At 56.4% G+C, this 12,838-nt stretch overlaps 1 protein-coding gene across 2 annotated transcripts in view; it reads left to right on the forward strand.

Moving 5' to 3' along the window:
* Positions 1-9,415: 9,415 nt before the first annotated feature.
* The window catches only part of ELFN1 (extracellular leucine rich repeat and fibronectin type III domain containing 1), a 109,004-nt gene continuing 105,581 nt past the window's right edge, over positions 9,416-12,838 (forward strand). For both annotated transcript variants that reach the window (XM_056338094.1, XM_056338097.1), the window contains exon 1: positions 9,416-10,013. The gene's annotated coding sequence lies outside the window, so the exon portion shown is untranslated. The remainder of the gene's footprint in view (positions 10,014-12,838) is intronic.

The following is a 12,838-nucleotide window of genomic DNA, read 5'->3' on the forward strand; positions in this document are numbered from 1 at the left end:
GGGACAGTCTCATGGTGAGGTAGAAGAGTCAGAAAAAATAAACTAGAAAAGAGAAAAGGCAAAAATCCTTTTCCTAATTAAGGCAAATGTCCCACTCTTTCAGTTTGCATTGAGGGATGGAAACTGCTTTCTCAAATTATTTCCCTTGGCTGGAAAGGAGGCATTTATATCCAGATGTTGCTGGTGTGGGCAGGATGCTGTGGATGGAGAGTGAGTGCAGGGATGTCCTCAGGAGGAGGAATAGGGGTGGTAAGCACTGGGGAGTTGTGCTACAGCTACAGCCCCATAGTGCCTTCAGGAGAGCATCTTCAGTCCCTGCTGCTTGCTCTCCCACCAGCACCAGCTCAATGCACAACTGGGCCCCACTTCCAACACCACTTCGTTCTGCCTGGTTTTAAGTCGCTGTATTTCCCTTCTTAATTTCTCTTGCAATGGGGGCTTTTCCCCTACTCGGCATCATTTCACTGCTTGTCTCTGGCTCAGACAAGGCAGGAAATGTATTTTCAATGTATTAATTAAAATGTCTTTGCAGCAGAACATCTGCATGGAGAGCAATAGATCACCGAAGTGTGTGTGTGCGTGTGTTGCAGGCTTCCAGATAACGCATTGCTTTGCATAATTTATTCCAGCCAGCACAGCAATAATTTTCATAGCCTGTGATCTTCAAGTATGTGATTATCAATCTGCGACCTGGTTCCACGTGACCCAAATGTTAGATTATTGCCAGATAAACCTATGGGAGATGCAGGACATGTTGGATCTCCATCACCTCTAGGTGAACGGGCTGTATGGGACGAGATCAAATGCTCTGTTTTGTTACACCCCACCGTGCTGAAGCGATGGGTCTTCTCAGGTATCCATCACTGTCAGCTATTTAGGGAGAGGATGGTCTTTGCCAGTGATGCTATTCAATTTCCTGATTGTTCAGCTCGTATCAGTTTAGCTTGAAGATAATAAGATAAGAAACAGAGACTTCCCAGTCAATAAAAGGAAACCTCAGAGGCTTTTTCCATCTTGTGTCTGTCATACTTTGTTGATATTTTAGCTGCAGAGCATTTGACAGCTAGTTAAAAAAAATTAAAATCTTATTTCTTCCTTTGAGAGAATTAAATGAAGAACATTTAATTTATACCACACAGGTTTCCTCAAGTATTCCATGGAACAGGTCCTTTTCTGGCAGCTGGACCAAAACTGGAGGGATTTGGAGCTTACTCCACCTGGGGGAGAAAAAAAGTTACTTTATTACCTCTTCCCTTTCTTTTTTCATTATCAAACCATTTCTGTGTTTTCCACCACTGGTCCTACCCCCCCTGAGGACCACAAACCACTGCTGGCATCTATGGGGCCAACCTGGCCCTGCCAGTGGCAACGCGCATCTCTCAATCGGAGATTTTCATGCAGGATTACACTGGGGTTCATCCATCTCCAGGCGCTGGTGCAGCTGGGAATGGCAACTGAGAGCATTTCTCCTGCAACAAGCACGTGGTTCTCGCCCCTTGGGGTGGGCAGACACAGAGATGGGTGCCCAGCTACATCACTCGCTACATCCCAGCCTGTGTAGTGGGTCAGGACATTAACAGGCTAGTGGTTAAAGTCATTAACCGATACCAGGCGAAGGCTCCCTTAACATTGCCAAGGGCAGGCAGCTCCTCAAAGCAGCACCATAATTATGTATAGTCCAAGTAATTATTTTTGTCACATCTTCCTGGCAGGAGAAGACCATTTGTGGGATGGGTTTAGCTACCTTCCACAACCTGCCTATGTCTTATTTATCCAGAACAATACACTCAGCATGATTTTTCTGTCTCCTTTTCCCTTTTAACGTTGTTTCCAGCCCACACTGCTTTTAATTCAGCGAGGTAAATTGAGACTGGGAGGGGAAGCTGCAGAAATCCTCTGAACTCCCATTCTCTGAGCAAAATATTCCCCCAGGATCTGACGGCATTGCAGAATAGCAGGTCCTTCCCTTCCCAAGGGGTTTGTGAATCTCAGTGGAGACAAATGCTGTTTTGGATGGCTGTAGTTACTGTGCAGCTGGGTCTTGTCATGGGATCTGCTTGCAGCTTTGCAGCCTCCCCGGCGGCTCCTTCCTTACCTGGGTACCTCTGAGTCAGCGGCCCCACGTGCTGTGCTATTTTGAACGTTGTGTCAATAAAAGGGAAATTACCCCAGCGCTGCCTTCGCAGTCCTGGCACTGCGGGTTGGTGCGGGGGGACGAGAGTTGCTCCCCACACTCTTCTTTCAAGGCTGCTCTCAGCCTGCCTGGAGTCAGAGGAAAAAGAGGAAGGACTCAGAGGTCTCTGCTCCCAGGATCCTGGGGAAAAGGAGATGCACCGCATGACTCATTCTGAACCCATTTCCAAATCTCTTCCTGAATATGCTCATGGTCTCCTGGATCTCCGGTCAGCCTTAAAACGAGAGAGGAAGCTGAGATGGTGTCATTAATCCCAGATTTGCTGTGTTGGATAGATGGATTCTCACCTCAATTTCCAGTTTGTCCACTGCTTTAGTGCATCTTAGTTTTTTCCGCTTTTCAGAGCCAAAGAGTTTAAGTGGCCACAGCTGTAACCAAACCAGTCCTGTGTTGTAGCTTTGCCTACACATCTCAGCTGTTCTCTTCTTTCTCCCCATGTCCCTTTGACCCAAAACACAACTGACCCTTAAATAGTCAGGTGGCCACACACAGGAACCAGTAGCCAGTCTCCACGGTGGCAGACTATTGCACTGCCATTTGCCCTTGTTGTGGACATCTTCACAATGCAGCTTGAAGGTCCTGGTGAGGTTTCCCTGTCTGGATTTAGCAGCCCTCATCTGTTCTATCTGCTGTGGAGTTACACAGCCTTGAAAGACATACTCTATTTTGCACGGGGGCAGCCTCCAAGACTGTTTAATACATGAGTGCTCACTCAAAGGTGTCCTTTCATTTACTGCTTTCACCATCAGCAATCTATAAAAGTTTAGAGTGCTTTAGGGAATTGCTTGCTTTAATATCTTTGCCTCTGTAACAGAGCGGCTGCTCCTGGTGCAAACAGACATCTCCCGGCCCCCTTGCTGCTGCATCAGAGCATCACCCATCCTCTCTGCCTTGGCTTTCTCCCTCCTCCTTCCTCTTCCTCTGGGTCTACTTGCAAAGTGTTTGCTGTAACTATTGAAATGGATATAGTGGCAGTTTGGGGAGAACATTCTGTTTAAAGCTCTTTAATTTAAAGGATGCTAATTCACTCTGATCCAGCCTCGGGTGAGTTATCCAGTTAAGTGGAAGCCTCCTTTTCTCTGGGTGTCAATGGGAGGATGATTTTCCTTGGCCAATATTTAGAGATTTTGCTGAGCGCATGGCTTGCAGGCCATCCCACCAAGGATGGCAGGGGGAGCAGGGAGCTCGCAGGAGGCTGAGATGCTTTGGGGTACCACCCCCATGAAGCTGGGATGCTGCATTGGATGCTACAGCCCTGGCCGGGGGCTCCCTGGTGCCAGCTCCTTCTCCTGCAGACTCTCCTTTCTCTGTCCTGCTTGGGACCACAGCACAGCAGGAACCTGAGGCAGGGCTCTGTTCAGCAGCCAGGGACTGGTGTGAAGGTGGTTGCTGGGAATAATAATAAGAAACTTGGCTACAGATCTCCATCCTGCAGCCACTGCTGGCCTCCAGCAGGTCGGGTGCTCCAAGGGCTGTAGCTAACCTGTGTGAAAAATTGACTGGAGACCTCCCTGCAAATCAGGTGCTGCCTCTAAGACAAGCTGGATAAATAGCTCTTCGAGCCAGGGTGGGGGGAGGCAACTCCAGTGAGAAGCCACAGGGTAATTCCCTGTGTTTAAAAGACCTCCTCCACCCCCCAGCTACCATCCCAAATCATTCCTGTCCTGTACCCAAATGTGCTCCGTTATCTCTCAGGCTGCTCCACGTGCCCCTGCGCAATTGCTCTGCAATCTCCCCCTGTGCGGTATTGCGGGATATTCAACCGCATTAGCAAGTCGAACTTGTTTTTACTGCCCAATGTCTCTCTGTGCAATATTTCACTGTCTCACTGGCTATTATCCTGGCGGCACAAAGTCCCATTGAAATTCATGGTGCAAGTCGCCCATTTGTTTCCTTTGAGCTTTGCAGGGTTGTTCTATGCAGCTTTATGCATATCATTTTTGCTATGCAAAGTGAGGGTAATGACTTTACCTGCTCTCTTTCATAGCACTGAACAAAGCCTGTCCCCATGCTGTAGACTCATTTTGGAGTATTTGTTCTAGGGTTTGGGAGGGATGAATCAGAGCTCTTAGGGAATGTGCAATCTGATGCTCTGTAAATAAAAAGAAAGTCATGCTGCATCTACATGTCTCCAAGGCAGGCGTGTGCTCCCTGTCAACCTTTCTTGCTGGGGATCAGCTTCAGGGATGGCTTTGGCAAAGCTGAGTAGGTTCATCTCAATGACAGCCCTGGAATAGCGTCACTTGGTTTGGCCAGCGCCACTGACAAGCCTTGAGCTAGCCTTGCCTTTTGAGGGACAGATGAGGCCCCTCATGCGTGACAAGGTGAGACTCCTCAAGCAAAGGGTCACTGGAGATGCCTTCAGGTGGACACCAGGAGCATAGGAGAACTGAAGGCACAGCAACAAAGGGAGGGTTTTGCTGTGATGACCTCAAGACCCAGGCTGACTCACCTGTATCACTACCCTGAAGGAGACTAAACCTTGGGTGCCAGTGGCATGCCTTTAATGTCTTAAATGAGACCCCCAAATCAGTGGCCACTTGTAAATATGGGTGTCACAATGTCTTGGGTTTGTGCAGTGCCAAGAAGGGCAGAGACAAGTCTTTTCTCTCCATCCACTGGTATCTGGAGGTGGCTAAATACACAGAGTGGATTTTGGATGTTGCCCTGGGACACATGGTTTGAAATGTGTGTTTTGTTGGGCCATGACCCAAATTACAACTGGAAGACTTGATGGCAGACTCCACACACTGAGAGTTACTCACCAAAGAGACTTGTGAGTAACACTGAACAAGTGCCCTGGAGAATTTCTCATTCCCTTCGTGGACAATGTGTTTATGAGAGAGAAAAAAAAAAGAGACAAAAATCTTTAAAGAAATTACTCATTATGAATTATTCACTGTGTTTACTCACTTGGAGGTCCTCAGGTGGAAGGCGCTATGTAATCTGCACTACAATAGCGCGTCAGGCTATCCAGAGGGGCCAAAAGAAACCATCAACAGTGGGATGAGTCCCCTGGAGGCTTTGTGAAGGACACCCAGCCTTCACTGCACTGAATCTGAAGTCATAGCTGTAGGATTCCTTATGCTCCACAGGGATGCAAGCATGGTAGGGAGGTAGCGATCAGCATCAAGGAGGAGAAGCAGGACCAAATCAAGCCAATTTTCAAACTTTGATGGTCAATACAAGCAGTACATGGTGTAGGGAAGCGTCTCCACTTTGAGAGGTGGTTGAGCAGTCGAGTGTCTGCATGACAACTCCACCATCCCTGTGGACATCACTTTAGCTGCCAGGACCAGCAAGTGAAGGTAGATATAGAGACCAAGCCAGGCCTGGATGTCTCCACCGGCCCTAAGCAGAGCAATTTGTGATGCACAACCACTCTGCACCTGGGCTGTGGGCGGGCAGAAGTCCCCTGTCCTCAGGGCTGATACCTTTTGCTGAGGTAAAATTGACTTCTTCAAAGTTTCAAAGACAAAAATTAAAAAGAAAATCAGGACAAATGGGAATCTATAAAAACATGTCCAAGCTGCCAATTCTACAGCAGCTATGATTTGCAATGGATGCGGTATTAACACCCTGAAAAATTGGGGTAATGATGTGCAGTAATATGTGTCATCACCAGGCTGAGTATGTTAAACAAAAATGTTCTGAAATGCAGCTTCTGCCTCAGCCTGGTAAGCCTTTCCCAGATGTAAATATTGCAGTTGTTTTCCAAGCATTCTTTAAATACCATAAGGCCTTAGTCCACTTACAGCACTAACAGCCCATAAAATGTCATTTTTTGTTTTCTAATTAGTCTGATGATTTTTAGATAGGATTTGACAACCACAGCAAAGAAGCATCTCAGGCTGCAAAAAACTGTCCCTCGGACAGCGAGTCACCCACAGCCACACTGGTGCATTGCCAGGAACCACATGGCAGCATCCCCTCGTATTGCTGGAAGGTGACTCAGTGGTGGGGCAGATCTACTTGCTCTCCAAGCTGGGGAACACCAGCCTATCTTGTAGGGATGTGAAAAGGGGAAGACTATGCTATTCCTGCCAGGATCATTCTTCCTTTTTGCTGGAGAACGCACCCTGTCACGGCACGTGTTGAGTCCTGGGTGGAGTGAGGCTGGTTGGACTTGTGCCCTCAGTGCACAGCGGGTTGTTGCTGTTACAGGTCTCACTGTGGGGGTTCAGGCACTTGTGGTTTTTAAGACACTTGAAGCCATTGCTTTTGTGGGGAGAAGAATGGTATAACTGAGCAAAGGATCCCAGACCTCCATCCCTTGTCCCATCAGACTCTCCCCCAGACTCTGCACAGAGGCAGCCACGAGGCTGTCATGTTGCCACCTTTCCCTCTGGACTCCCCTATTTTGGGAAGCGCTTTCCTCTCTCGGAGGGCACCAGGTTGTTACAATCACTGTGACACAAAGAGGATCCACAGTCGAGCCCTGCTGCTGTGTGGGCTGTGTGTGGGACCACTCGGTCCCTGCCCTGAGCAAGGCCAGGAGGGATGTCACTCACCCAAGGTCACACCACATTCCAAAGCCTTTGATGTCCTTATCTAACTTAACTCCTTCCTGTTCTGCACAGACAAATGGAGCACTGCCCAGCCAATACTCTGTCCCTTGGCCAGCATTTCCCTTCCAGGTGTTGCTACAAAAGGCAGCAGAAGAGCTCTTGTTCCTGCACCACCTCCACCGTGTTGGGAGAAGCGGCCGATGTTTGATGAACCGCCTCTCCCTCCTGTACCACTCGTTAAAGTGGGTTAGGACTGCTCGAACCTGCTGTGTCAGACGTCTTCATCTGCTGGTCGAGGGGAAGGACCTGCAAAGGCTCTCCTGACCCGAGACACCTTTCTCACAGCACTCCTCCTGCCGTCTTGCGTAAATAGAGCAGTCATCCCAGCAAGGCTATGTCTTCTTTTACTCCTTCCTGTCTTTAATAATATTACCAATGTCTGGTTTAGATTTTTACTAAATATAGGGCCAGAGGCTGGGCTGCATCACTTCCTCCCAGAAGAACTGGAACAGCTCGCTCAGAAGTACTTCTTTTATTAATTTATCTTAGTTTGCAAAGTTGTTTTATTACACCAGGTCTTCCCCCCTCCCATTGGCCTGGCAGCTGGTAGGAATGATGCTGCTTTAAAGCCTGTCCTTCATCCGTGGGTGAGGCTTGATGCTTTGGAAGGCTGCCTCTCCCAAAGCAGCCCTGGGGAGTTGGGGGCTGTGTGACAACAGGCAGCAAATTTGCAGAGAGCCTTTTGCAAACCATCCCTCTCCTCACTGCTGATCTCCGTGAGTGAAGACCTGCAATGGAGCACAGCATCGGTGGCATCCCTGTCCCATCTGGGCGATTCTTCTTCAGCTGCCAGGGGCCAGCTCCAGCTCCGGGGCTGGCATGAACCGGCAGTGCTTCTGGCTGTCCCGGGGGCTGTATGGCACCAAGGAGGTGCTGCACCCTGGAAAAACTGCCTCTGAAAATAGGAGGGACCTGGTGGTGTCCTTTCAGTGTCCTGGGAGATGTGACAGCTCACTGATAGAAGCCCTGGGAGCAAGAGCCTTCCCCAGCAAAGCAGGGTAGGGATAGGACCTCTTACCTCCAGTCTCCCCAGGAAGACATTTGACCCCAGAGCCATCCTCATGGCAGACCCCTGCCTATTTCACGTCACTGCCTCTGCATTTATTAATCCAAAGCAACTTCAACAGGAACTTCTTGACTTCAGGGTATCCTACAGGACAAGGGAGAAATGGGATATCCTTGCTCCAGGGAGGGAGGGGTCTCCTATGCTCCAAGGGCATGAGCCCAGGTGGTGGTGAGAAAGGGGAAGAGGAACATTAAGAACCCCAGAGCAACCAGCTTGCACAGAGATCAAGACCCGCAGCCTCCCCAGCTGTGGTCGGGGGCCAGACCCGGGCTGTGGAGCAGAGGATGTGGGAGCCCTTGCCCCTGCACTGCCCTCTCCATCACAGGGGTGTCCCCTGCATTCCCACCCGCACTTCCCTGGGGCTGTGTGTCTAACGCAGCGGAGCATCACGCCAGGTTCCCAGCTGCCGTTTGGAGAGGGGCCATGGCTCGCCTGTTCCCAGGCTGTCTCCCAGCTCTATTACGCCACGCTTCAGGTTTTTTGGCTGTGGTGGTGGTGTTGGTATTAAACTGAAAGCAGTGAAATTTCTCTCCTGCACCCCACCTTCTCTGTCTCCCCTGCCATCTCCTTGCAGGGCTGTAAAAGGGACTCGCAGACTCGAAGATGGTTTTGGAGACAGCGTGAGACACCTTGGGCCACCCCATGAAACACACTGGCCAGTCCTTGCCACGGATGACAGTGCCTGGGGAGGTAGGAGAGCATTTCAGCTCCAGGGCCGGCTCAGTGCCAGCCACCCTTTAATCACTCTGAAGTCGTGTGTGGTGTTGCTAAAACAGCATGAAAAAAAATTTTTCAACAGAAATGGGGAGGTGGGATGTCTGTCTCTGGGTCAGGTGAGGAGTGGTCTGGGGCAGGAGGATGGCTGGTGAGGGCTGAGCATGGGGGCTGCAGATCCTGGGGGGCTGCGGCTCCTGGGGGGCTGCAGATGGGGGTCCTGGCCCAGCCCCATCGGGCCTCACCCCAGCCCCCATGCTCCCAGTGCCACCTGGTGCTGCCCAGCTGGGCCCAGTCTGACCCACAGAGGTTCAGGCTTGGGGTGAGGGGTGGGGTGGAGGGCTGTCATGCACACATGGGGACAGAGGTGTTCACATGGGCTGACAGAGACACATGTGCATAAATACAGGCACACGCAGGCTCCTGTGCTCCCCCCGTGGCCTGTCACACCCACACACGCGTGGGTACCCCCCCCCCCCATACAGACACACACCCCAACACACTCACCCCGGCACCCCCCAGGGTGTCACCACACACACAGCACAGTGTCATACGCACACAGATGTCCCTGACAAGCACACTCACACCTTTAGACACCAACATGCCCCCCACTCTCACAAGGTGTCACTGTCACACACACACACACACACGTGGTGTCAGTGCCACACACACACACAGGGTGTCACGGTGTCACAGTGTCACACACATACAGTGTCACACAGTGTCACACATGCAAGTGTCACAGTGTCTCACACGCACAGTGTCACACACATGCACAGTGTCACACAGTGTCACACATGCAAGTGTCAAACGCGGTGTCTCACACACGCACACCCGCCCCCCCCTCTCCCCCGTGCCAGCCCGGCTCTCCCGGCCAAGCCGCTTATCGTTCAGTGCCGTGACAGCGCGGCCGGACCCAGCCGGGTCGCATCAAACCCGGGCGAGCCAGGCTCAACCGAGCCGTGCCGTGCTGTGCCGAGCCTAGCCAAGCTGCACCGAGACGAACCGGGCCGTTCTAGGCCGAGCCGAGCCGAGCCGCACCGCACCGAGACGCCCGGCCCGCACCCCGAGCCGCCCGCACCGCACCGCGCCGCGCCGAACCGAGCCCATCCCAGCCGAGCCGAGCTCATCCCCGCCGAGCCGCGCCGCGCCGAGCCCATCCCAGCCGTGCCGAGCCGAGCCGTGCCGTGCCGATGGCAGCCCCCCGGGCCTGGCAGCGCTGCCCGGCGCCGCCTGCACGGGCAGGGCTCTCCGCCTGACGCAGTGAGGAGCTGCAGCCCTTCTCTTCTCGGAGGCCGGCTCCAGCGTCGGGATTTGCTCGGCTCCGGCTGCGTTTCCCTGCCCGCCTCCTGCCCCCGGCCCGCCCGCCTGGGAGGGCGCGGGGAGCCGCAGCCGCGGGTGCGCCCGCCGCCCATCACCGCGCCTCGGGGCTGGGCGCGCCGCCGAGCGCCGGGGGCCGCCGCCGGAGCAGGTAGGTGCGCCCGCAGCCCCCGCCGCAGCCCGCCCGGCCCCCGCCCCGGTCTGAGCCCCCCCGCCCCTGCCCCGCACCCGGGGTCCCCCCGCCGCTGCCCGGCGAGCCCCGGAGCCCCGCGCAGGGCCCGTGGCCGCTCCGTGTCGCCAAACTTTTAGCGGCGGCGGCTCAGGTTGGGGCTTCGGTGGGAGAGGACGGCGGGGGCAGCGGGGCGCCGTCCCCTGCGCGGCCGGGGAGTCCTCGGTCTCGGCTTGGAGCCGCTCCCGGTCCCCCTTGCCCCCGGGGGCCAGGTCGGGCCCAGAGCGGCTCTCCCCGGCTTGGGGGCGCGGAGCAGGGGGAGCCCCGCCGGCCGCCCGGCCCGTGTTCCGCCTCTGCCCACGGGGGATCCCCATGCCCTGGGTCTCCCGGGGTCTCCCCCGCCGCCCGCGGGCTGCGCCCGGGCCGGAGCCCCCCTGCCCCCGGGAGAGCCCCTGCGTGCCACCGGCGCCGCAACTGTTGCCTGCGGGAAGCCCCGGTGCTCCGGGGGAAGAGGCAGCGCCGCGGGCGGCAGCAGCGTCCCCCCGGGGACAGGGGGCTCCGGGCCGCATCCCCTCCCCGCCACACGGAGCGCACCCACCACCCCAAATAACCCCGGCGGCCCCGGCTTTGGAGTGGGGGCTGTGGCCGAGCCGCGCCCGGGCTCTGTTCCCCCCCCGCCTTCCCACGCCGGCAGCGTGGACCTGCCTCCCCACATGTGCTCCTTCAGCGGCTATTTCTGTCCCCACGAAACGTGCCGCACATAGAGCTTTAATTAAAGAAAATTAGTGGAGGAGGGCGGCCGTAGCTGGAGGCGGGGGTGTCCGTGCTCCGGTGGGGGGGGCATCGCATCCACCCGGGGGCCGGTCCCCGGTCCCCCGGTGCTGGGGGGAGGCGGGGGGGCAGGTGCCTGCCTGTGAGTTTGAGCCGCTTTCGCTTGCTTGTTTGTTTGTTTGTTTGTTTAAAAAAAAGGGGGCACGGGGGGACACGGGAGCGTGTTCCTGCCCGGTGTGTGTGTGTGGAGTTTTAATTATTATGACAGATGTTGCTCTGAAGTTCCCTCTCAGTTCCCAAATTCGGGCTGAGCCCAGAGGACCGGGGCACCCGCCGGTTGGCGGAGCCGGTGTTAAACCGCGGCCGGAGTTGCCAGTTTTCTTGATTGCACCTTAATGAAGTTCGGCCGGGGATGGGGGTCCGCGGGGCGGCGAGAGGAGGGGTGTCCCGTCCGCTCCCCGGCGTCTGGCTGGGATGCTCCCCCCTTTCTTCTTGAGGGGTCCCTGTGCAGGACCGCCCCCCACCTGAGTTCTGCCTGACGTTGCCGGCAGGGCCGTGCCTTTGTGTCCGGGGATGCCAGGGCTGTGAGGGGCAGCCCCCCCCCCCCCCTCAGAACCCCTCCACCCAGCCCAGCCCCCCGGCGGCCCCCAGCCCCCGTCCCGCTCGGTGTAGAGCGGAGATGCTCCGTGCGCGGCGGGACCCGGCCGGCAGCAGCGCCCCGGTGCTGGGGGACATACTGGCCTGTCGGGGTGTGTCACCTCCCCGCCCCGCACCCTGCTGTCCTCCTCCAGCTCTTCCCGGCCAGCAACCTCCGCATCCCCGCTCATCCCTGCCTTCCCCGGGCCGGGCAGCCCGGGGGGACCGCGATGCTGCCCATGTCCAGGCAGTGACTTGCAGCCCTGGGAAAGCCCAGCGGAGGGAGGGGAAGGGGGGGAGGGGGGGGGCACGATATCAACAGGCTCCCCCGGGGGCAGAGGCAGCGGGGCCGCCGGCCTCAGCCGGAGGCAGCCGCTTACGCCCTCCCCAGCCGAGGACTCGCCTCCTCCCGGCGGCTCCGTGCGTTTCTGTGCCGGTTTGCACGGTATTAAATATTTAGAAGTTTGCAGCGGTGAATAAAGCGATCGTTAATAGAAATTGATGGCAATGTTGCAAAGGGGGTGGCACCGCCTGTGGAAGCGGCACGGCACGGCACGGCACGGCGGGGGGCGGGCGGGGCCCTCCGGGGAGTATTTTTAAGGGGTTTCAGCCCAAATTACCGGTTTGTCGCTCTGAAGGCTCCGGCAGCGCCCAAACCCAGATGCCGCTCTTCTTATTTCCGACCATGTCTTTAAGGGAAAAAGCGGATTTTTCCGCCCTGCCTGGCTGGAAAGCGTTGCCCCGTGCCTGTGCAGAGAGGAGGTACCCCTCCTCAAGTTTAGCACCTAAAATAACACCCCCCTCAGCACCTCCCGCCGTGCTGCCTGGCACCTTGCAGGGCTTACCCCGCCCCAGATCCCCCGGGTTTGCCCCGGCCTGGCGGGGAGTGCAGGCAGCGAGGGGCAATGGGCAGCGGGGGGGTGTCGGTGGGGGCCAGGAGCGTGTCCCCAGCGCCCCCCCGCCCAAAGTGCAGAGGGAGGGCAGGCAGCGCTGGGCAGGGAGGGACCCCCGTCTGGGCAGGGCTGAACTTTGCCCGGGGACCGGGAGGAGCGAGCGGCCCCCGGGATGGGGGCGCCCTCCCCGTGCGGGGGGTACCCGTGCCGGGAGTACCCGTGCAGGGCTGGCCGGGAGCCCTGGCTCCCCGCGCCGGGCTCGGCCGCTCCTCTCCCAGCTTGAGTCAGCGCTTTTGTAAACGGCGCGGATGGGGCAGCGCCCGGCGGGGCGGGATGCGGGGCGGGATGCGGTCCTGCCGCTGTTGCGGAGGCAGCGGGAGGGGGAGGAAGGACGCGTTGATCGGGGGGATGGGGGGCAGAGCAGAGAAGGAAAAAGGGGACGAGGGTTGCCCGGGGGCCGGAGTGGGGATGCGCCCCCTCCCCCCCCCTCCCGCGCCCTCCGCGGCA

This window comes from Falco biarmicus, chromosome 4, assembly GCF_023638135.1.
Source record: "Falco biarmicus isolate bFalBia1 chromosome 4, bFalBia1.pri, whole genome shotgun sequence".
Classification (NCBI taxonomy): domain Eukaryota; kingdom Metazoa; phylum Chordata; class Aves; order Falconiformes; family Falconidae; genus Falco; species Falco biarmicus.